At 39.7% G+C, this 13,580-nt stretch overlaps 1 protein-coding gene across 5 annotated transcripts in view; it reads right to left on the bottom strand.

Annotated features, from left to right (window-relative positions):
• Positions 1–1,767: 1,767 nt before the first annotated feature.
• The window catches only part of CD47 (CD47 molecule), a 114,561-nt gene continuing 102,748 nt past the window's right edge, over positions 1,768–13,580 (bottom strand). For all 5 annotated transcript variants that reach the window (XM_072614079.1, XM_072614085.1, XM_072614093.1 and 2 more), the window contains one exon: positions 1,768–1,873. The gene's annotated coding sequence lies outside the window, so the exon portion shown is untranslated. The remainder of the gene's footprint in view (positions 1,874–13,580) is intronic.

The raw sequence follows: 13,580 nt of genomic DNA, 5'->3' as shown, positions 1-13,580 counted from the left end.
AGGGAATAGAAATTCATAAAATGAAAAGGGGCAGCAGGGAGCAGCTTTATGCAAGGGCTAGAGAATCCATCATGTTGGATTGATGAAGGGGGTGGGGGAGGGAGGCCTTCCTCCTTTGTGGATCCAGCCAGAATGTTGCCATGCCCTGTATAGCCAGAGAAGGAAGTCTGCTTGGAAGTACACTAGATTAGCATTATTTAGGACTAGGAATTCATCAGAGCAACCACTAAAAGGACAATATTTCTAGTCACCTGTCATAATTTGAAGGGCCTATTCTCAAAAGAGATGGGGATAGAGAATGGAACTATGATTTCATTCACATAGGGAATTCCCAGATAAGGAAATTCCCTCTTCAGGAAACTGGTACCTTCTTAGCAACTAGTTGTTCAGTCATTTCCAACTTTTCTCCACCCCATTTGGGGTTTTCTTGGCAGAAATACAGGAGTGGTTTGCCATTTTCTTCTCCAGCTGCTTTTACAGATGAGGAAACTGACGCAAATAGGGTTAAGTGACTTGCCCAGGGTCACACATCTAATAAAGGTCAAACCAGGCCCAGCACTCTATCCACTGTACCACCAAGGTGCTCCCCAGAGTCATAGAAAATTACCCAAAACACTGAGAGAAGTAGCTGGCCCAGGTCTGTGTCAGAGACTGAACTTGATGCCTAGCTCCAAGGCCAGCTGTATATCCACTATGCCTAGCCATCTCTCTAGACCATTGTAAGTACTATAATTTCTCAAATTAACCTGATAATTAATCAGAACAATATAGCCATTATGGTAGCCTGTGGTGGAAGTATAAATCCTTCTGGTTTCCAAAGTACTGTCCCGTGAACAAATGCCAGAGGAAAAACAATCTGCAGAGCCTTAAAGGACCTAGTGTAAGTGAAACCAGGCCCAAGGAACAAGATGGAAATCTGACTTTGTCTCCATGCCCCTGTGTGACCACATTTGTTTCAACAAATCCGTGTGTTTGTCAATGATGAATGTGTCTGCTTATTGATATAGTGATATCAATACACCTCTCTATTTTATTAGGGTTACCAAACACATGCATATCTGATCATCTGACCAGAATTTTATTTCCTTTTCTGCTTTGTATATCTGTAACATGATTGATCACAACAGCTGAAGCCTCAGTAGGGGAAACACTCTGCTCTGACTTAAATCTGTTTGTATACTTTATATTTCAGATTACATTTTCATTTCCTGGTATGTCATAACCCAGGCACCATGGTGAAATGAATTCATCCCACCACACCACTAAAGAAGTGTGTCTCCTTCACCTGGGATAAGATACCAGAGGAAAAGGGACTTCTGCATATATACTCTTTTATAATAGAACAGAAAATCAGCATCCATCAGTCTCATGCCTTGAGGAATCCAAGCAAGAAGACAGGAATGAAATTCCTATAGGGAATGAGGGTTAAAGTACCTATTTTCCTTTGATTCTTGTCTCCTAAGAGGCAGTTATGTAGTGCAATGGATAAAGTGCTGGGCCTGGACTAAGGAAAACATGAATTTGAGTTTGTTTTCAGATACTAACTGTGTGACTCTGAGCAGGTCCCTTAATGTCTATCTGCCTCAGTTTCCTCAACTATAAAATGGGTGTGAAAGAAGCCTACGGATCTAAGTTGGTACTAGGCATCACCATAAATAGCAACTTTAGTATGGTTATTCAACAGAATTCTACTGGGGATAGGAATTCATAAAATGAATAAGGGTAGCCATTTCTGCATGTCCGGAGAATTCATCATCCTGGAGAGATGGGAGTTGGGAGGACAGAGAACATGTTGTTTCCCTTTGTGGCTCCAGAGTTCATGTTGTGGTGATCTACATTGCCAGAAGAAGCCTCCACCTTCCTCCCAATGTCACTGTAAGGATCAAATAAGACAATACTTGTAAAGTGTGTAGCACAGATTGGTACATAGCAAGTGCTTAATAAATGTTTATTTCCTTCCTCTACCTTCCCAATCCTGTCCCTAGATAGTTGAAAAAAATTTTATTGATAATTTTTGTCTTTTACTCCACAGTTACTTGCAAAATAATTATGCCCCTGTAGAACCCTCCCTTACAACATTAAAAGTCAAAAATCAATTGACACAGCAGCCACATTGAGAGAGTATGCTGTGAGCACATGCACTTGGAGTCCACCACCTTTCATTATTATTCTTCTGAAAACTATCAACCAACAATCATTTACTAAACCCTTACTATATGCCAACCACTATCCTAGATACTGAGGATAAAGACAAAAATGGAACAATTCTTGCTCTCGAGAAACTGACATTCTTTGGAAATGGTTCACTGATATCTGTCTCCCCATGGCTTCTTTATAATAGAGGATTGCCCACCATATTCTGAGATTCATGAGTTGCAATTCTAGGGACTGCAAACCTAAATCCCATCTGTCATTGAGGAATACAATTGAGGACATGGTGACTCACTGGGCAATGGAAAGAAGGTAGGATCTAAAGAAAAAAGATACATCTTAATCTCAACTACCACTTACTATCTGTGTTACTCTGCAAAGCATAATCAAGGGGTGTGTTGGCGAATATTTAACAGCTGGCTCTGAAAACAAATTAATATACCCCTGACACACTTTAAAGTTTAATCTGAATTAGTAACCTTTTCTCCATCATTTTCTTAAGTCTAAATATCAACAAAACAATAAATCAAGCCTTGATTTACAGCATTTGCTGATTTCTGATGAGGTATAAATGTTCATGCTGATGAGGTATAAATGTTCATGCTGAAAATTTAATAATCAATCCTTGGTGCCATTGGGCTGACCCCAGTATATCCTTGTCATAACCTCTCTGGGCCTCAGTTTCCTCATATACAAAAAGAGGTGATTGAAATAGATAGCCTCCAAGGTTCTTTCCAGCTCTAAATGTATGATCCTATTAAATGAGCTCCTTGAGCTGTCAGCTTCCCCAGATCTAATTCTATCCTTGGCAAATATGATCAGTTTGTTTTGTTCTATACCCCAGGAATAATGGAGAAATATTTGCCACTGATTTTGACTATGGAGCCCTAGAGATCATTTATATCCACATTAGTGATACAGGATAGCAACTAGAAGCTGCCATGCTGAATTACTACCAGGGTACAGTCTAGTAATTCATGTATGCCTGAAAATAGTCTGTGTTTGATTGGAGTTAGCTCTGACCCCAGTCACCAGGGCAAAAGTAAGCATATATTCTAGGACACTGAGGGAGCCATCCTAAGCTCAGGAATCAAGATGATAAAAATGACTCAACACAAGCAAGGAGTGTAAAAGTGTTTTTTTATTTATATTCAGTCGGTCTATAAACAATTGTTAGATGCCTGCTATGTGTCCTGTATTGAGTGCAAGGGACACAAAATAAGGCAAAAGTCAGCCCCTGCTATCAAGAAGCATACAGTACAATGGGGCAAACAACATGCAAATGAGTTAAATAGGTATTATCCAGGAGAAGTTCAAGGTAATCAACAGAGAGAAGATGTTACCATTAAGGAGAATCAAAGAAAGGCTTCGTGTAGAAGATGGGATTTTGACTGGGACTTGACGGAAGTCAGGGAAGTCAGGAAGTGAAGAGGAGGAGGGAAGAGTATTCTAGGTAAAGGGTACAGTCAATGAAAATGCCCAGATCCTGGAGACAATGTCAGGCTCAAGGAACAGCAAAGAGGAGGATGGCACTGGATGGCACAGTACATAGAAAGAGATAGGATGGTAAGTTATAAGAAGACTGGTAAGGCAGTAGGGGGCCAAGCTCTGAAGGGCTTTGAATACCAAATGGAGGATTTTATATTTCATCTTGGAAGACATAAGGAGACACTAAAGTTTTTTGACTGGGAGTCAAAAAATAATTTTTATAATTATTAATATAGTATTTCCTATATTATTATGTTAAAAATGTATGTCTACATCTATACATCTATACCTATCTACATACACACATATGTAGTTTACTTGGGTTGCAAGGATATAGTCATCAAACATAGGGCATGGATACATGATGGAAAATTGGACCCATTACCAGTTAGTCATTGGTTACCCATTCCTCCCTCTATTTCTCCATGGAGAGGTTCATCCCCATCTCACAGCATCCATTTCAAGGTGAGGGTCTCACCTGATTGGAGGAGTAAATACCCCTCTTCCTTCTATTGCTTTTATCCCCAAATTCTGAATGGGGGCTGCTTGGGTAATTGTAAAGATAGGGTCTATATGATGAGGTTTGCTTATTTCATTTTTCACCATCTTGTGGAACCTACTCTTCTAGTTAAATTCTTACCATGTCCAACACCCTTAGGGTTCTTACCTGTGAGAAGCAATCAAATTTTAGTGGGAAGTTGCACCAGGGACCAGAAAAAGTCTACCAGGACAGGCCAGCAAGTGATGGTAACATGTTTATAGAAACATATCTAAAGTATCAGAGTTGGAAGCTCTGGCTGTTAGTGACAAGTTAGCATAAATAGACAGTCAGGAGATCTGAATGATGGTGCTGGGGTGAGGAGATCAGATCAGAGGATAGGTTAGGCAAAGGACAGTATGAAATGAGCTTAAGACTCCTTACTGAAGGGAGTGAACCAATACTCAAAGAGAAGTTCCCCTGGATGGAACTTAGGTTGGGTGACAGGAAAAATAGAGGAATAGGTCAGTGATTAAGGTCAAAACTGGAAATGATGAAGCAAGGAACATGAAGATCAGAAGTAATAAAAATATGACTTGTACTATCATAGATTTCTAATGAAAAGCAACTCTCTAATGAAAGAGTCACTGAAAACTTTCCGAGCCCAGATTCTGGAAAGTGTTAGTCTGTGAAGAAACCTGAGGAAAGTCAGGCTCTGTTAGAGTAAAATCTTATTCCTCTGCTCTAGGAATCTATGGACTAAGAGGAAGCTTGAGGCAACATTTAATTCTCAGGGTAAACAGGTAACTCTGCTAGGACCAGGATGAGCACAAACTCTCCCTAATCCTCTGATCTTCAAAGTGCTCTCTGAAAGGCAAAGTTGGGGGATGAGAAGTTCAAAGAGTTGGAAATAGTGCTCCAAATTGAGTCTCTGATACTAGGCACCCCCAGGATGGCAGGATAAAATTCTTGTTTAGTAGGGTAGCCACAAGGAAAAGGCTTCACTCATGTAAGGGCATGGAAGTGAATAGCTGCTTTCTATGTCCAGTCTTCTTGCTAGAGTCCTTTTAGTCTATGAAGACTTTAGTTTAGGATGGCGACAACCTTTCATTAGAACATTAAAGTGTTCTAGACCAACCTCCTCACTTCAAAGATGGGGAAAGTGACAGAGACATTTAATGACTTATTCAAGGTTAGACAGAAAATGGTAGAGCCAGGATTTGAACTCAGATCTTGTAGCTCTAAATTCACTGATTTTTCTCTTATGTGGTTGAGTATTTTTTTTTCCTTCTGTTTGACCATCAATCAAGATTGATATGTTAAAAGCAAGAGAGTTTCAGCTTGGAGGACAGAAAGGATATCCTCCCGAAAATGAACTCTTCTGGTGAACATTTTCATGATAACTTTCTAGTACTGAAACACAGGGAACGTAGTGATAGAATGTAGAATGATCATGGCCTATGGGCTTTAAGCCATAGTTAGGAGTTACAGTAGGCCTTTTAGAGCTTTCTCAAGAAAATATTTCATAGATGTCTATATACTTACATGCTCTATGGTACTAATATTCACCAGAATTCTCAATATGTGATGTTCCAGGTCTGAATAAGTCAAAGAAGTTAGAGGGCAGGGTATTATGTGGATCTCCAAAGTAGAATGTAAAAGTAGGAGAGATCAAAGATCCTACCTCATAGAGATATGCCTCCATATAAAAAATGATGGCCAAATTAAGAATTTAGAGATAATCTAAACTAATCTCATTTTTAATTTAAGTGGTTTCAAATAAGAAAAAAAATTCTCTTCCTGTCCCTTATTGCCCCCACTGGGAGAAAAAAAGGAAAACAAAATTCTTGTAACAAATATATATAGTCAAGAAAAGCAAACACCCATATTAGTCATGTCCAAAAATGTATGTCCATCTCCTGTCAAGAGGTGGATAGCATGTATGTTTCACCATAAGTTCTCTGGAATTTTGATTAGTCATTGCCTTAATGAAAGCTCCCAAGTCTTCCTTTACAATGCTGTTATTGTATAAATGCTTTGCCCAGTTCACTCACTTTTCTCTACATCAGTCTATACGTTTTTCCTTATCTCCAAGATGAGGGAACTATGATTTTACAGAATCTTCATCTTGTTGTTATTTGTCTTTTGTTTTTGAAGAGAACTAATGACATTATGGATGATATCTTGAGTTGTGCCTGAATTGGGTTTAAGTAAGGCAGAGTTTTGCAAAGTTACCAGCTTCACTCTTCCAGAGTCCAGTGGTAGGACAAAAATCAAGATGACTGGCAATGGCCCAGGATACAGTGAGTGACCTTGGCATCTTCAATGTCTGACCAAGCTCTAAATGTTCCACGGTGCCTGCTTCAGCTACCTTCATGGCCACTGGAACAAACTGTTCTCATCTGCCCATTCCATGTTCTCATCCACCCATTCCATAGGGGAAAATCTCTACATCTGGTCATCTCCAGCCATCAACTTGCCACTCCAGATGTTTCTGGAGGAGAGGTTGAGGCTGGTGACTTTGCTCACTTAAATCCAATTCACTTGTAAGTCATGACATCATCTTCCTGATGTCATGGCCCTTTTTGAGAATGAAAGACAACAACATGCTTAGAATCTCAGAGTTGCATGGAAGCTCAGACAGAGTTCTTCTAGTCCAACTCATATATGAACTATTCTACAACATACCCAAGAAATGTCCATACAAACATCTGCTCGAGGATATCTAGTCAGTGGGAGCCCAATACTGCCCAAGGCAGCCCCTTTCACCTTTGAATAGCTCCAATTGTTAGGCAGCTTTTCCTTAAATCAAATCTACCTCTACATAGCTATCACCTATTACTCTAAGATCTTTTCTGTAGCCTGAACAGAACACATCTAATCTCTCCTCCACACATCAGCCCTTCATACTCTTGAAGGGAGTTATGATGTTCCTCCTAATCTTCTCTTCTCCAAGCTAAACATCTCCAGTACCTTCAACTACTCATGACATAGCATGATCTCAATGTTTTGGTTGGCTGGCTTGTTTTTATCAGTCTTGAGCAGCCTTCCTCAGGATGCTCTCTAGCTTATCATTTAAAGTGAAAAATTAACAATAACTGTATCAGCAATATTTATATATATATTGTTTTAAAATTTATAAAACATTTTACAAATATTATCACATTTAATTCTAGTAACAACTCTGAAAGTTAGATGCTATCATTATGCTCACTTTTACAGATGATGAAACTGAGGTCGACAGAGGTTAAGTGTTGCCCAGGGTCACACAGCTAGTAACTGAGTCTGGATTTGAACTTAGATTTTCCTAACTCTAAGTCAAGTTCTGTACTCACCGAGCTACCTAACAGTCAAATGGCACCCAAAACTGAACATCATTTTTCTGATGTGGCCTGACCCAGGGAGGGTTCAGTAGAACTATTACAACAACTCCCAGTACCTAGTTTTTACCACTCCATTCCTCTTTTCATACAAGGTAGCAATTAGCAGAACTAACTCTAAATGTTGTCTCTATTATACCAAAGTGTCTCTTGTGGTAGTTCTGACTCAATAATCTAGTAAGTTTGACTACTTTAGGACAAATTTGTTCAGGTTCATTCCTAGCACACACACACACACACACACACACACACACACAGACACACACACAGACACACACACAGAGGGCACCAAAATTGGAGAATTAGATGACCACAAGTAATGTGATCAGATCCATATTAGTATCATTTATCTAAATTGAAAAAGCTTAGTTTGATTCTAATTTTCTACATAAAGGTTTTCTTTGTAGTGGTAACAGAGGGCATACACAGGAGTTCTGGTCCTACACCAGAACAATAAAGCCTTCATAGCAGTAGGACATGAGAATGGCTCAGTGAGTGGCCCACCCAACTAGGAGGTTAATTGAGAAGCTCACTTTCACTGATTCTCCAAAGAAGTCTCTGTTTTCTTTGTCATTCGACCATATTAAGAAACATATCTGTAATTTCAAGTTCCCATAAAATTGGTTTGCAAAGATTAATGAGATTTTGTTTTTGAGTGTGAGAGAACAGTAGCCTGGATGGTACCCTATGTCAGGGTCCCATGACCACTGACTGGCAGGGTTCTATATCTTCTAACAAAGAGAGACTTAGAAGATTTTATCCAGAATGTAACTGTTGCTGACCTTATGGCACAATATCATCATCACCTAAAGAAAGCATATATCTTTTACCTCCCATTTTCACTGTACACATTTTGCCTATACATAGATGTTTACGTGTTGTCTAGCCCATTAGAATGTGAGTTCATTTAGGGAAGGAAACATGTTTTTGCCTTTCTTTGTATCATTAGCACTTAGCATAAAGTCTGACCCAGAGTAAATGCTTAATAAATGTTTATGTTGATTGACTGAGTGCTTCACCCTGAGGTCTTCAGTAGCTTACTGAATAGTCTTCTCTTCTCACAGCTCAGGAGCATAGACACATGGGTACCCAGAACAGCTATCCAGAGAAAAATCTCCCCAGAGCTGCATTGCTCTGCCACATAGAGATATTGCTTGGCTCTCTTATTCTCCCCCCTGCCAGCATAGTTAGTTCTTCAGAGTGAGGGCTGGCATCAAAACACCAGCCAAGAAGTGTGGGGGTAGCTCTCCTTTTATAGGCTGGCAACAGGAAGCCTCCAAAGGGAACAGAAAGTGATGCTTTAATAGGTGATTGGCAAGAGTTCCTATCTTTCTGCACCAACACATCATCACTTCTCTGCTTTCCTGACTGTGAGAACTTTGGAGTTGTGACCACAGGTTCCAATTCCCCCAAGTCAACAGGAGTTCCTAGCGTTACCTCTCCTTTCTGCAGTGCCGAAATGTCAACCAGGATTACTGAAGAGAATTGGAATAGGAATGGCAACCTGGAATGTGCTAGGTTTGCTTGGGCTCCAAGAGTGAATTTTGGAATTCACCTACCAGAGTAGAGGGAGGGTGTCATCAAGCTGGCATTTGGCAGGAACGGATAAGAAGCTACATTGACGAAGCTAGGCCTGGAGCGATGACTTGGCTGACTAGTTTGTGAAAGGTTTAGGCAGATGAAGAAAAGTATCTTGACTCTCTAATGAGAAACGTGCTCCAGAGACCACAATGAAAAGGAACAGAAGAGGAAGATAGGGTCTGGGGAGAAGTAATCTGATCTGAAGTGGGGAGAAGTGAATGCCAAAAAAATCTCAGCAGAAATTCAGATAGATTAAGAAAGAACCACTGTTTCTCCCTGAAGTAAGAAACAAAAGGACAAAGAGGGATTTCACAGGTGGAAATTGGGCCTAGGTGATGAGATACATGAACTAGGGTGAAATCAAAGTAGTCAAGGGGCCATGGAAAACCACAGAGAGGTCAACAAATTATGCCAACTGAATTTCAATGAATTGCTGTCTTTTAAGAGGTAGCTCAAGACTTTCTAAGCAGACTCCATAGGGAGTGGATTGTTGAATCCCTAAAGAAGCCTTGCCATTTGAAAGAGGTCTGAACCCTGTGGCATTTAAAAAATTCAAGAGACAGCTTCTGGGTAACTTAATCACTTTGTCAATAAGGTTAGCATGTTGGTTAATAAAAAGAGGTCAGTGACACTCTCAAATGGCAAAGACCCTTCTGGTGGTGATGGAGGAGTGGATGTTCCTGAGGGTGGCAATCAACTCTGATTGGTTAACAGTTAATAAGAGAATGAATATTATGATGGAGGGTGGGTTATATTACAATGAGTGTCTTGGGGAACGTGACTTAGATCACCCAAGTCTTGGTCAAAGAGACCTTTCAATTTCCCTATCACCTGTCTGACAAAAGGGAAAATCCATATTTTCCCAGACCTGAGTAAACACAATGAGCAAGAATCCTCCCATTAGACTAAACTTAGAATTTCTTTTACTCTCTGATTAGATCTTAGTCTGGATAAGTATTTGAGCAAGATTTCCCACACTGCGTGATTTCTGGATAAGGAAGTAGAAAAGGGGAAAAACCTTGGTCTCAATGCAATAATTAGTTATTAATATGAGAAATAATCATTCTCTCAGTCAATAAGGGTACTATCTTTATCCCTTTTATCCCAAGAATTCCTAGCATCATATGATGAGGGCAATACATGGGAAAGAGTTCTAAATGTGGGATCAGGAAGACCTGGCTTAAATCATAGTACCCTTCTAATATGGACTGTCACCATTGACAAGTCACTTAGCCTCTCTGAGCCTCAGTTTCCTTATCTATAACATGGGGATTAAAAATAGCACCTACTTCATAGTGTTGTTGTGAGGAGGATCAAATGAGATGGTATCTGTAAAATGCTTTTCATAATATAAATGTCAGTTCTCATGATATAAGTGACATCTCCCAAATTTAGAGTTTTTTCTGTCAGGCTCATCTTTCAGAGATGGAATGAGATCACCAATAACAGGGCATTCTCTTACTTGAGTCCTTAAGACTAAGTGATAATGATTTGGGGCTATTTTTTCAACAAAATGTTACACTGGGGGACCATAGCATTGCTTTATTTGTGCCTTTTCTTCCCAACTTTTCCTTTCTGTCTTTACAATGTATTTTTGAGCAGTGGAAGTGATGCTCCCTCCTTCTTTCTCTGTCCTCACTCACACCACCATGGCTTGGACAAGCTATTGTGCTATTGGAAGCTCTGGGCAGAGCCCACCTGCACCTTGTCCCCACCCACTGAATGAAAGGCCAGCATTCTGTCCTCTGCCAACCAGACAATGAAAGCCATTCCCTCTATAACAGTTCAGGGTTGGCAGGGGCTCTAATATTAGCCACTGGGCACACAGTCACCCACTGGCTCTATTCCCTATGCCATTCCATCTGCTAGGTCAGGAGTATTATGGGAAGAAAACAGCTAACTTACTAGGAAGGTCATCTGGTTCTTGGGGCTGAGTGTAGGAGACATTAGGAAGAATATTGCTATTACTGAGAGTGAGAAGAAAAGGAAAACCCTCCTCCCTCAATCTCCTACTCTAGCTTGGAATTTCTTGGAGAAAAGGTACACCAGCTTTCTGGATCCTCCTGAAGATTCAAGAGAGAAAGAGGAGGGGAGAAGAAAGTTAAGAGAATATATTAAGCACTTATTATGGGCTTGGTGCCAAATATGGAGAAACAAATACAAGGAAGAAAAATGGTGTCTGCCCTCAAGGTGTTTACATTCAGCTACATTCTAGATCAAGGGTGGGGAACCTATGGCGCTGAGCCCACATGAGGCCTTCTAGGTTCTCAAGTGCCACTATTTGACCGAGTCCAAGTTTTATAGAACAAATCTTTTTACTGGGGGATTTGTTCCGTAAAGTTATCCCTCATTTCTGCCTCTTGACATCCTACAGAGTCTTTGAGTTTTATCTGATAAGCTGAAGCTGAAGCTATCAAGGTATACAAATTAGTCAGCAGGACATAGACAGACAGGTGATATGTGTCAAGTTCAAGTCAGGCAATAGCCAGAAGGCTGGAAAAACAGGTAGCAAATTAGATGACAATCAGGTATGGCAAGTAAATATACTTGGAAACATTAAGCATTTATTAGGCATCTACTACATGCAAGGCATTTGCACTGGGTGCTGGGGATGAAAAGAAAAACAAGACACTCCTTACACTCAGGACCTCAAATTCTACTGAACAGCTTTGTTAGAGAGCAGTTGTCTGATGGAGGTTGGTGGCTGATTACTGGCTTTTATCCTCAAAGTTAGATGACAGTCTTAGTTGATACTGCTCACCCAGTTATGACAGGACTTGCCACTATGGATATTTTTTAAGTTTTTGAGATTGAATATAAAGTATCTTTAAGAAATGTTTTATTCCTGCTTTTGTTTCTATGTCAGAGTAATATATTACATATTACAAGTCTCTCCTCCCTAATACACATTTATGTTCTTTAACGTTTTTTATTTATATCCAATTCTTTGTGAACCCTTTTGAGGTTTTCTTGGCAAAGATACAAAAGTGGTTTGTTATTTCCTTTTCAAGTTCATTTTACAGTTGAGGAAACTGAGCCAAACAGGGTAAAGTGACTTACCCAGGGTCACACAGCTAGTGAGTATTTAAACTCAGGAAGAAGAGTCTTCCTGACTCCAGGCTCAGCACCCTGTGCACTGTGCCATCTAGCTGCCCCCTAATACATATACATATCCACTATTTAGGTAGTCCCTAGTACCTTGTAAATTGAGGTTCAATATCAGGATGAAATAAGGCATGGATACTTCATTCAACTATTAATGTAAGAAATGATATGATAGTCATATCACAGAAATGATAGTCAACAAAAATATTCTAGCATTTATCTTGGGTAGATCCTATATCCCCCTCCCCCTATATCTCCATGAGGAAACACATCTGGTCATCATCTGAGGATAAGCTGAAATGGGACATTTACCATGTCTGAAGAGCCCAAATCAACATGGGTTGGTAGTTTAAGATTCATGAGCCTGTGATTCCTGTGGTTCATATAATCCAAGTTAGGAGAGAGGACTATGATAGACCATATATGGGATTTGAATTCAAATATATATCACCTGCATAATGAATTTTCCTCATGTTGAAGTAAAGTTCAGCTATGCTTGTGACCAAAAAATACAAAATGAAATAGAGTACACAGATTGAAACAATGGAGGATTATTAGAAAAAAAGAGTCAAGAGAAAGAAGTCCAGACCTGGATGTCTTTGATGTGGACATAGTCTCTCCTTTTTATTCTTGGGTAGTGATAACTTGAATCAAAACTGATAACTTGGATTAAGAACTTAACCTAATATTTGCCCAGTGAAGTCAGAGATACTGTGCTCTGTTTTTGTTGTGATTGTTCTAGGACAAGCAGTCTCTGTAGTGCCCATCATGCCAAAATGCAAGTTTGAACCTGAGCAACATTTATCTATCAAATATTTTTAAATGGAATTTCTGCGAGTTGAAACACAACTCATCTGTTCTTCTTGTTTGTGGATGATGGAAATTTATTATTCCCATCTCTCAGTTCTCAGCTCTCCATTTCCCTCATGGTGATTCCCAAAACCTATAATTCCATGTTGTTTTATTTGCTTGAGGTTCAAATCTGCAACCTCACAACTGAACTTGATGGAGTGTGGTCTGGCAGTTAAGGCTTGGCTTAGAGAGCTATGAGTCCTGTGGGTTCTGATCTGTGGTCTGCTACTTAATCCTAAAACCTTATTTTAGTCCAAAGCTTTAGCCTCTTCTAACACCACGTTTTGGTTTTTTTTTTTTTTCATTTTTCAGCGCCGCTAAGAAAAAAGAAAGTGTAAGGATTATACATTTGTGCATTTCCCTGATGCTCATCTCCTTGTTCTCCAGGGAGAGGGAGAGAGGTCTTTGTTCCTCTTCTCATCTTGTTTTTACTTCCAGAGGATTCTAATGAAATTAAAATCAGCTGAAAGCTTTGCAAACAGTGCTGATTCATTCTTCCTGGGACTTACACTTGATCAATTAATTAAGCAAGCACCTACTATGCT

The sequence above is a fragment of the Notamacropus eugenii genome, chromosome 5 (genome assembly GCF_028372415.1).
Source record: "Notamacropus eugenii isolate mMacEug1 chromosome 5, mMacEug1.pri_v2, whole genome shotgun sequence".
Classification (NCBI taxonomy): Eukaryota; Metazoa; Chordata; class Mammalia; order Diprotodontia; family Macropodidae; genus Notamacropus; species Notamacropus eugenii.
The sequence above is the reverse complement of the archived record's forward strand: the minus strand, read 5'-3'. Positions and strand labels throughout refer to the sequence as shown.